Genomic DNA, 11,804 nt, shown 5'->3' on the forward strand with positions numbered 1-11,804 from the left:
TTTCGGACAGGCATATACAGTGATCAGATGAAGATGTGTGGAAGTTACTTCTGTCACTTAAGTAAGTCCTGCAAAGATTGGGTAATGTTCTGCATCTAATGATGACCACAAAATACATGCACCAGAGTTGCTTCTGAGATGGCTACTGATCACTGACTGATGAACAATAGATCGTTGACCTCTGATTATATGTACTGGATTGACTGCTGGTTCCTAGGCGGTAAACATTGTTAGATCACAAGATGAAAGCCTGCATGTGTGCAATTCTTCCGATTCACTGATATGCCAGATGTATTTATATATATATATATATATATATATATATATATATATATATCTCAATCAGTCACACATGGATGTCAACAGCTAGCAATGCTCAGAGGTTCTGACCGCAATAGAACAGGGTTCCGCTTAATGGAAAATTGTAGGTCAAATTAGTAAGAAGAAAAAATAGGCAATTGCAAAGGTGCATGACCGTTCTGAAGCAGGGCTTGAGGCAAGGAGGCAATCCTACGTTACCAGATCTTGTATCCGGTGATACGAGTACCTTCCATTCTTACGGCCATAATCGTGAAATCCATACTGTGTATCTCAAGCCATCCATGGTTATGTAGAGAGACACTACTGCTTAATGATTACGGAGGATTCATGCAATGATCGCTCAGTATGCTGTGAAAAGTTCCAGGCGGATCCGTGAGCTCTTTTGGCCGTCAGTCAGGCTTCTGCTCTCCCAATGCCTGATGAATGGGGGATTGTATAGGTGCGTCACATGACCGCCATGACGTCAACGTGTTTCGCAACAATAAGTGGCATAGCTTTGTCTTGACGAGGAGGGGACTAACGCACACCAAGCCCTTTTATCTTCTGTCGTGTGGTGTGAAGCCATGCCTCCTAAAAGAATTTTTAAAAAAAAGAAAAAGGGGGGGGGGACATATACAACATCATTATGTCCATTTTCAATGGTGCTTTCATGTTGGGATATGCAGGGGTGCCAAGATGCGTATTTTGATCAAGAGGTATTCAGCAGGCTGCTTATGACATGGGGTGAGGAAGATATTGCTCTGGACCATAAAGTCATATTGATATGGAGGTACTGCAAAAGCATAGCACCAATTATATTCATGGTTGATGCATTAATGTATTATACAGAAAAGTAAGCATAAAGAGATAAACTAAGAGATAAACGAAAGAAATGAATAAGAATCAAAGTAAACATAAAAGAAAAGCAAGCTTTGTGAAAACCGTTGCTCTCTTGAGGCTGTCAAATAACTCTGTAATCAACGGAATCGGATAGGCGTTCTTAATCCTGAAACGATTGAGACCCCTATAATCAATACAAGGTCTGAGTTCACCACTCTTCTTTACAAAGAAGAAACCAGCACCAGCAAGGAGATGAGGATTTGTGGATGAAACCTTGAGAAAGTGCGTCTGCAATTATACTCCTCCATGGCCTTAACCTCCAGGACCGACAAAGGGTAAACCCGGCCACGAGGGGGTATAGCACCAGGTTGAAGGTCAATTGCACAATCATAGGGCTCGTTTGGAGACAAACTACCTGGTTGAACTTTTTGAAAGACATTGCTAAAATCGCGGTGCTCCTCCAGCAGGGAGAGTGAATAGGTGAACAGGACTTTGGCTACCTTCTGGAAGCACGTCTCACTGCATTGTGGTGACCAGGAGAGAACCTCAGCATGGAGCCAATCAAAAGAAGGGTTGTGCCTCTGTAACCAAGGATAACCAATAAGCAGCGGAAACTTAGGTGAGGAAATAACTTGGAATTGGATTATCTCATGGTGAAGAGCCCCTGCCATGGACAACGGAACCGTCTCATGAGTCACATGGGCAGGCTGTAGCGGACTCCCATCAAGAGCCTCAATGGCAAATGGAGTGTCATGCAGCTGCAGTGGAATCGAGTGCTTTGTTAAAAAAGGCTGCATCAATAAACAGGCCTGCAGCCCCAGAGTCTATTAGACCCTGTATCTCAGATGACTCAGCCCATGAAAGGGTGACCGAAACCAGGGGCTTATCCTTCTGGATAACTGGGGATGAAACAACGCCACCTAAGGTCTGTCCAAGACAGGACCTCAAGGTTTGGGTGTTGTGCTGGATGGATAGGACAAGACTTCAAAAAGTGACCAGCCTGGCCTCAATAAAGGCACAATCCCTCCCTCCTCCTAAAGGTTCTCTCAACCACAGAGAGACGCGTGAAAACCAAGTGCATGGGTTCACCATCACTGTCTGACTTGGTACCAGGAGGCATGGGAGGTGAGGGAGGCATGGGTCGGACTGCAAAGCTCAGAGACAAACGTACAGGAGGCTTCCGCAAGCATTTCTTAAGTCTTTCTCTGAGTCTGGAGTGAATGAGTATGGCAAACGTGATCAACTTCTCCAGCTCAGTGGGTATATCTCGGGCTGCTATCTCATCCTTGATGGAATCCGAGAGACCATGAGAAAAAGCAGCCATAAGGGCCTCATTGTTCTACGCAACCTCTGCTGCCAGAGTATGGAATTCTGTGGCGTAGCGGGCAACAGTTATCATACTCTGTTCGATGGACATGAGGCACTTGGCAGCAGAAGTGGAGTATGCGGGAATGTCAAATACTCTTTTAAACAAAGCCACAAACTCAGGGCAACAGGTTTTTGCGTCTCCCATAGAGGGTTTGCCCAGGCCAAGGCTCTCTCAGAAAGCAAAGATATCGCAAAACCTACTTTGCTTCTGTCCGTGAGAAATGCCTGGATTAGCATCTCAAAGCATATCCCAACCTGGTTGAGAAACCCACTGCATTGGACTGGATCGCCCCCAAATAGCTGGGGAAGCAGAGTGGAACCAGACATCCCTCTTATAGAGGTAATACTCAAAGCGGGTGCCTGCAAAGAGACTGAAGCAGCAGCAGGGTTGGCCTGCAACTCAGGTTGTATTGGGGCGGCCACAGTGGGAGATTCCAGATGAGTCGTGCGACTCTGGAGCGTTTGTAACGCCATGGCGAACTGATTGATGCGGTGATCCAGTTCATCCAATCTGGAAAAAATATTACCAACAAGTGGATTGACTGACTGCATCTTCTGAATTCATGGCCTTTCGCCTACTGTCAGAAACCATGCAATCAGACCAAGACAGAAGTACAATTAAATCACACTTGTTTAATAATAAAAGTAAAAATAGCCAGAGTTCAGGAACCTGAACGGATAGTCAGCCAAGCCAGAAGTCGGGGATCAAAGTAGTGGAACTACAAGCAGGAGCCGAAGCCAGAAGGGATGTCAACAAAGCCCGTCTTTAACCACTTGACAACTGGGCCCTTAAACCCCCCTCCTGCCCGGACCAATTGTCAGCTTTCGGTGCTCTCACACTTTGAATGACAATTACTCAGTCATGTAAAACTGTACCCAAATTCATTTTTTGTCCTTTTTTTTTTCCCCCACAAATATAGCTTTCTTTTTGATGTATTTGATCACCTCTGGGTTTTTTTATTATTTGCGCTACAAATGAAAAAAGACCGAAAATTTTGAAACAAAAAAAAATGTTCTTTGTGATAAAATTTTGCAAATTTATTAATTTTTCTTCATAAATTTGGGCCACAATTTATACTGCTACATATCTCTGGTACAAATAACCCAAATTGGTGGATATTATTTGGTCTTTGTGAAAGTTAGAAAGTCTACAAGCTGTGGTGCAAATCATACAAAGTTGATCACACCTGATGTACTGTGGCCTATCATTTCTTGCGACCCTATGCATACTAGCTCATTATGCCTTTGCCTTGCAGGTTCCTTTTTTTTATTTTATTTTTTCAACTGCCTTTACTTCCTCTTTAAGTAGAGTTGGTGATTAATCTATTGAAGTGTTATCATTCCTACTGTAATTTGTCATTTTTGTGTGGTTACCTATGCTTTTGGGGTTATTCGCTTTGAGGAGTCCCCTGAAAGCAGACAGAAATTATTGTTGAGTTTTTCGCTCTCAACCTCTAGTCTATTATTATCGTAGTTTGATTTGAACAATGGTTTAAAAAAGTATTTTTGCATTTGTACATGTCCTTTTGGGGCACTGCCCAACTCCCTCTGGCCTGTGTTTGACAATCCCTTGCCTATTAGCCGAGAAACTGTCCCTGAATGATTTGCCCGCTTTTGAAAAAAAAAAAAAAAAAAACTACTTTTTATCAAGTATTTTGATTGCAAACAAAAAATAAAATAAAGGAATACGTGGGCTAGAGCTGGGCTTAAAGCGGGAGTCCGCCGTTTTTTTTTTTTTTTTTTTTAAAAGCCAGTAGCTACAACTACTGCAGCTGCTGACTTTTAAAATAATGACACTTACCTGTCCAGCGTGCCCGCGATGTCGGCACCCGAAGCCGATCTCTCGATCGTCTCTCGGGTGCTGCCGCCGCCATCTTGGGTATGGGAATCAGGAAGTGGAGCCTTTCGGCTTCATTTCCCGGTTCCCTACTGCGCATGCGCGAGTCGCGCTGCGCAATAAGGATGGTCCCCGCTGCCTCTGGGATCCCTGTGTGTTTCCCAGCAGGCAGCGGGGGACCTTCGGAAAGGGGCGTAGATTCTGCGGAAAGGGGTGTACCTTCTGCAGAATCTACGCCGGAAGTGGGTGCAGATACCTGTACTGTACAGGTACGTGCACCCCCCTCCCCCCTGAAAGGTGCCAATTGTGGCGCCGGAGGGGGGGGAGGGTTCCAATGAGCGGAAGGTCCACTTTAGGGTGGACCTCTGCTTTAAGTGGCAGCTGCTTTGGGCCCCACAGTGAAGACAGGGCCCAAGGGCAGCTGCCCCTTTTGCCCTGTGTTAAAGATGGCGTTGAATGAAACGGCATCTATGGCAAAACTATTACCATGCAGCAAAGCTATCAGTGTGAAATCTTTTAAAGCTAGAATTACATATCACAAGTGTTGCAGGTGCCCGAGACAAGAATCACAAGATCTTTTTGTTACCAATGAAAGATCTGCCCAGAAAATGATAATGCGACTAGAGCAAAACATTAGCAGAATTTGCTGTAATTTTGGTGCTATTACAGAGCAGCAGTTTACAGTAAAAAGCAGTTTGTCTTGTGAAACTTGTAACAGAAGAAGAGGAGACGCAGTACAATAAAGTGGCCTTTGGTCCTCTCCTAAATATAGAAGATTTTGTATCTCATGAAGACGTGAAAACAAAGACATCTTCGACAGTTTAAATCTTAGAAATACTATTGATGTTAATTCTGCTTCCGGTGCCTTCTGCATATCTAAAAATCTCCGGCTTTGAAAAACCAGCCGCTTGGAGCAGAAAAAGCTTCTATCGCTTTCTTTTTTAACATTTACTTAATTTTTCTTTATTTTTTTTTTCTTTACTTCTGATCTCTTGTTGGAGGCTCTTGTTTAGCTGAAGTGCGAAAGAGAAAATGGGGGAAGCAGCAGGCGCTGTCTTGATATGACTTTTGCATCGATCTTGCCCAGGCGTATTGTTTCTGCTCAGATGCAGCGACAACAAATTATGGGGAAAGACGGTATTGTCGCTTGGAAAAAGGTTCTCCGGGGGGGAAAATAACGCACCAGAACAATAGAACAATGAATTTAATCATTTCATTACAAGTGGAAGAAGTGAATGTAAAGGAATTAACAATTGTATTGGGCACAATGCTTGGAACATCTTCGTCAGATATCATTAGTAATCTGGATTCCGTTTGCGACAAGGGCGCTGTGACCTTCTGCAGAGTTTCTAATGGTTGCACTTTCTACAAAATACTGCCATGTATATGTTTACGGGACAAGAAAGGGCTGTGAAGGGAAACTCCACTTGCAAGATCTTCTATAGACCATCCCAATCTCCGTTTCCTAAATCAATGTGTGTTAAGGCCCATACACACGTTGGGACTTTTTGACAACAAGCATGCAAATTAGCTGTTTTGACACAACATCCGTCCGTGTGTACAATCCATCGGACAAACTTTTTCGGTTTTCATCGGACTTTTGTTGGCTGTGCGAACGAACAAACTTTCTGGCAACAAAAGTCAGATGAAGCAAAGTCTGATCGTGTGTACAGAAAACCATCAGACTTTTGTACAAAGTACAAACACACATGCTCAGAACCAATGCAAAAGATCAGACAACAATACAGAAGTTGACCAAAGGTGGCGGTAAAGAGCAGAAAAACCACGTGATTTGGTGAAAGTTGGCTGAAAAAGTCCTGCCGTTTGTATGCAATACAAGATCTCGGCCGACGCCCTTTGTACAAAAATCCACTGGAAAGTTTGTACAAAGTCCTATCGTGTGTATGAGGCTTAAAACTTTGACCAACCCATGTGACATATACCATGTGACCCCGCCCCATTGTCACTATATAAGTGACCGCACAGCGCGGCTCTGGCATTCCGGCCGGAGAGAGCGACGTGTCAACATCTCCTGGAGAAGAACAAGAAGAACAAGAAGAAGAACAAGAACGGAAGGCGGCGACAGCGACAGCGACAGCGGCGACAGAAGACCGGGCCACCGCCTGTCAAAGAGCTACAAGAAGGCGCGGTGGCCCGGCAGAAGAACCGAAGGCGGCGACAGAAGAACGGAAGGCAGCGGCAACAGAAGACCGGGCCACCGCCTGCAAAAGAGCTAGAAGAAGGCGCGGTGGCCCGGCAGAAGAACCGAAGAGGGGGACAAGACCCCCGAAGTCGGGAGAAGAGGCCGGCGGCGGGGAGGAAGAAAGCCGGACTCCTCCGCTAGTAAAAGAGCTACACACAGATAGCGGAGGAGTCCGGCGAGAAGACCCCCGAAGACGGAAGACCCCCGGAGCTGTGCAATAAAATATTTTTTCCCTGTGTTGTGTTTTTTTTTGTACTTTATTTCACAGGTGAATGGGTAGGGGTACATTGTACCCCATACTCATTCACATAGGGTGGGGGGCCGGTATCCGGGGGCCCCCTTCTTAAAGGGGGCTCCCGGATTCCGATAAGCCCCCCGCCCGCAGACCCCGACAACCAACGGCCAGGGTTGTCGGGAAGAGGCCCTTGTCCTCATCAACATGGGGACAAGGTGCTTTGGGGTGGGGGGGCCGCGCCGCCCCCCCTTCCCCAAGGCACCCCCCCATGTTGAGGGCACGCGGCCTGGTACGGCTCAGGAGAGGGGGCGCGCTCGCTCGCTCGCCCCCCTTTCCTGGCCGGCCGGGTAGCGTGCTCGGACAAGGGTCTGGTGTGGACTTTGGGGGAACCCCCACGCCGATTTTTTCCGGCGTTGGGGTTCCCCTTTAAGCCCATTCCAGACGGCGGAGCCCGCGACGTCTCCTTCGCGGGCCCCCCCTACCTGTACACGCGCTGGAAATGGGCGGACTTTCCGAGCGGGAACAGTTTGCTCATTTCGAAAGTAGCCTACACACGGGCGGACTGTTCGCTCAAACACAGTTTCAGCGGACAGTTTTTCGGAATTTCCGAAAGACTTTGTCCGTCCAACTGTCCGCTGAAACTGTCCGCTGAAAGCCCACACACGGGCGGACTGTCCGCCCAAACACTGTTCAGCGGACAAGGTTGGGCGAACAGTCCGCCCGTGTGTACGCGGCCTAACTTGTATTTTCCATTCTGCTACTGTAGGTGGATATGGTGACAACCATTTTTGTGCTATAAGCTTACGAGCTTGAAATAAACTTCTATTTATAGATACCGTGTATTCCCCCGGGGGTTCTTAGTACATCCATAATACCCAAGATACATCCCCCCGGAGACATCTCAATCTGAAATACATTATTAATTATAATTAATAATTATACATTATTAATTGTAGATACCACCTCGTACCAATAGCGATGGAGTTTAGGGCATCTCCATATCATGTGTATTAAATTGGCTGCCCTCCCTTTACATCTAAGGCATTGGTCTGTGTCCCTTCGTTTCCATTTAAATAATTTCTCTGGGGTATAATGTACTCTATGTCGAATGAATAGTTGTGTTAAATTTTGAGTTGGAGATAGAGAGGCCATAGGTATTGCCGACAGTGCCAATGCCCACTGTTCATCAGAAATCAGCCCAAGCTGATCTTGCAGGTATATATACACAGCACCTTGAGTTTTCTCATATAATATACCATAGAATTGTGATATCAAACCCTTTTTTCTTTCTATATTATTGAGCAAGGCTATTACCACTGATTTATTAAACTTCAATTCATTCCATCGACCCTGTGCTTTTAATGCATGCCTGAGCTGTAAAAATTGAAAAAAATCTTTGGTTTGGGATATTATATTCATTTATTAATTCACTAAAGGTTTTCATCTCCTCTTCCTGAAATAACTGTATCATGTACATTAATCTCTTTTGCCTCCAAAATTCAAACCCTACCAGTTTCTACAGTTCTGTATAACTACTATTGTTCCAAATTGGAGTATATGACGTGTATCCCTTTATGACGTATATTTTTAAGTCCTTTGCTTGGGCCCCGATTTCTATAATGTTGCTACAATACATTGCTAATGAAATGCATTTAGATAATGAAAAACCTAAATGTTTAAAGCTTTCTCTTTGTAAAGTCACTTACTTTTTATGCTGAACATTGTAACATGGAGCTAAAGGTTTGAGGGATATATTAAAGAGGAAGTAAACCCTGATGAGTTTACTTCCTCTTTCATTCCCTGCAAAGGGAAAGCATAATGGACTACTATGCATCGCATCGCATCGCATAGTAGCCCATTATGTGTCACTTACTTGACACAGGAGCCAGGGAAGTCACCGCTGTCCCCTGTAGTCCGCCGCATCCATCTTGGTGGGGTCTCGCAGCTCCGCCGCTGTCATTCGGCGAAGCCGCGATGACGTCACTCCCGCGCATGCGCACGGGAGCCGACACGCGCGGTAGCTCCGTCGCTGAGAATGCCGCGCTCAGTGCGCCTGCGCGCCGCTGTCTACGGTGCATGCACCGTAGACAGCGGTGCCTGTTTTCGGGCAAATATCTCCTAAACCATATAGGTTTAGGAGATATTGCTTGGACCTACAGGTAAGCCTTAATCTAGGCTTACCTGTAGGTCAAAGTGGTTTGTAAGGGTTTACAACCACTTTAAGACTTTTCCTTTTTTTTTGGTGTGCGCCCTACTGAGATTTCCCTATACTTCCTCTCTTGCAGACGCAGCGCGAAGTGAAAGGAAATCCCTTCAAAGTAAGGGAAATCCTCTCGGACAGTTGTCACCAGAAGAAAAGTCCCCACTAGAGGAGTTCCCCTCTTTCAATTCTGGTGATAATTTTGGAATTTCCCTCATTTTTAGTCCTGGTAGCAATGGTGACCAAGACGAAATAGGATGAACTCCAACAGTAGGGACACAGACAGCAATACAAATCTGACTGAGGTCCTAACCCTTATCTGGTTCATCCCAACGAAAAAATGTCTTTAGATACACTTTAACCACTTGCCAAACATTATACAGAGGCTGGTCGGCTTGTTCCCAGAAATCGCGTAGGTGTACACCGGCTCCTTCAAGAGCCATAGCAGGCACACGCACACTGCCGGAGGCACGCACGTGCACGCTGCATGGCGGGGGTCTCGATGTCCTCCGGCCACCCCGATTGTGGGAAAGAGAGCCAGAAAGGGAATCAATGTAAACAGACGGATCCCCATTCTGACAGGGTAGTAGAGAGAGATCTGCGGTTTTCTAGTGATCCCCCCCCAATTAGAAACACCTCCCAGGGAACACATTTAACCCCTTTATCGCCCCCTAGTGTTAACCCCTTCCCTGTCAGTGACATTTACACAGTAATCCATGCATTTTTATAGCACTGATATCTGTATAAATGTCAATGTTCCCAAAAAAGTGTCAGGTGTCCGATCTGTCTACCACAATGTCGTAGTTCTGCTAAAAACTGCAGATTGTGGACATTACTAGCAAAAAAAAAAAAAAAAAAAAGATAAAACATGCCATAAATCTGTCCCTTATTTTGTAGATGCTATAACTTTCGTGCAAACCAATCAATATACACTTATTGTGATTTTTTTTTTTTTTTTTTTTTTTACCAAAAATATGTAGAATACATATTGACCTAAACTGATGAAGTCATTCGTTTTTTTTTTTTTTTTTTTATATTTATTATAGCAAAAAGTAAAAAAATTATTCTTTTTTAAAATTGTCACTTTTTTAATTTATGGTGCAAAAAATAAAAACCGCAGAGGTGATCAAATATCACCAAAAGAAAGCTGTATTTGTGGAAAAAAAAAAGGAATTCAATTTTGTTTGGATACAGCGTAATTGTCAGTTAAAGAGATTCAGTGCCATATCACAAAAAATGACCTGGTCATTAAAGTGGATGTAAACCCGCTCTCATCCTTTCCTTTCTAAAGATATACATGCCTCTTACATACCTGTCAAATGTCTACCCTCTGTCTGTTATGAGACCCAAAGAACTGCAGATTCTGTGGGTGGGTCTGTTGCCCGAAGCTCGATGGGTGCAGTCATGATATCCGTAGAATCCCCGCCCACCTCTACTCTCCTGAACTTCTGCTATGATCACGAACATCTAGTCAAAACCCAGAAAGAAGTCACCACATGACTTTGGCATGCCCAATCATACTGGAGGTGTGGAGCAGCCAATCCTGGGAGAGCTGGAGAAGAAAGTAGAAGGGGATCTGAAGTAAACAAAATGTCTCTCAGGCTTGTGCATGAGATATGTAAATCACCTGTGATTCACAGCAAGGGAGAAGAACTGACTCCTATTTCTCTGTGTGTCAGCTTTTAGCTCACTGAAAAAAGATAAGAGGACTGCTCAGAGCAGACCAGACTGGGCACAGATGACCTGAAATCCTATACTGTACAAGGTGCAAGTCTTAATTAAAAATAAAAAAATAAATTGGGTTTACATCCACTTTAAGGGGGGAAATCTTCTGGTCTGTAAGTAGTTAAAGAGTACCTTCCACATGTTTACAGCTGAAGAAACGAATTTCCGGAGAATACACACTGGTGGCACCAGCAAGTAAATTAACCACTTCCCTCCTGCCCACAGTAGCTTTACAATGTGAAAAAAAAATTCCCTGATCAGCAATCAATGTAAAATAAATAAATAAAATAAATAATCCCTAATCATCCCCCACTATGGTGATTTTTTTTTTTTTTTTAATGTTTAAAAAATTTAATAAAAAATATTATTTTTTAACATTCTGTCACCAGTCAGTATCTCTGATTAGCACTACACCAATCATATGATTCTGCTGCACTGCACTTAGATAATCCATTTTTTTTTAGTTTTTTGCATGCTAGTCTCGTAAAAAATTAAGAGATTACTCAACTTCCAAAAATGATTTACGACAGAATACAACTTCAAATGTGATGTAATGTATTCTTTCGCTTCCAAGCATGCATGGTCTTGCTCTTCCGATTTTTTTTTTTTTTTTTTACCGATAAAAACTGTACTGATTAAACGAAAATTGTACAATCTAGTATCATAAGAGAAAAATGTTTGTGTTTGTCCCTTCAGATAATTTCGGATGAACTGTCGTGATCGGCTCTCAAAAAGCTGTGTACCAACGATCGCTTTGAAAGAGGTATTTTCCATACAATTTTCTGATTTTACCAAGCTTAAGTCCAGTGGTGAAATTTCTGTATAGGAATTTACAGCTACACACACAACATCCATAGTTACTGAAACGGAAAGATCACCTACACACTATCTCAGGTCTTAGCCCTTGTACACACGGTCGGACATTCCGACAACCAAATCCGTCTGATTTTGTCCGACGGATTTTGTCCGAAACTGTTGCATTCACACGGTCGGACAAAGTTGTCAGAAAATCCGATCATACTTAACGTGATGACGTAATTTCGTTAGGACGGGACTACGTTCAGGCTAGTAGCCAATAGCTTTGGTCTAGGAATTT

The 11,804-nt window shown here is 44.0% G+C and overlaps 1 long non-coding RNA gene across 1 annotated transcript in view; it reads left to right on the forward strand.

The window, feature by feature from the left end:
• Window positions 1-11,471, forward strand: part of LOC143961095 (uncharacterized) — a 76,694-nt gene extending 65,223 nt beyond the window's left edge. Inside the window, exon 3 of the long non-coding RNA XR_013270406.1 lies at window positions 11,405-11,471. This is a non-coding gene — a long non-coding RNA (uncharacterized LOC143961095). The remainder of the gene's footprint in view (window positions 1-11,404) is intronic.
• Window positions 11,472-11,804: the final 333 nt, after the last annotated feature.

Source organism: Lithobates pipiens, unplaced genomic scaffold, assembly GCF_037356315.1.
Source record: "Lithobates pipiens isolate NorthernLeopardFrog02 unplaced genomic scaffold, aLitPip1_a1.2 Scaffold_11, whole genome shotgun sequence".
NCBI classification, from domain to species: Eukaryota; Metazoa; Chordata; class Amphibia; order Anura; family Ranidae; genus Lithobates; species Lithobates pipiens.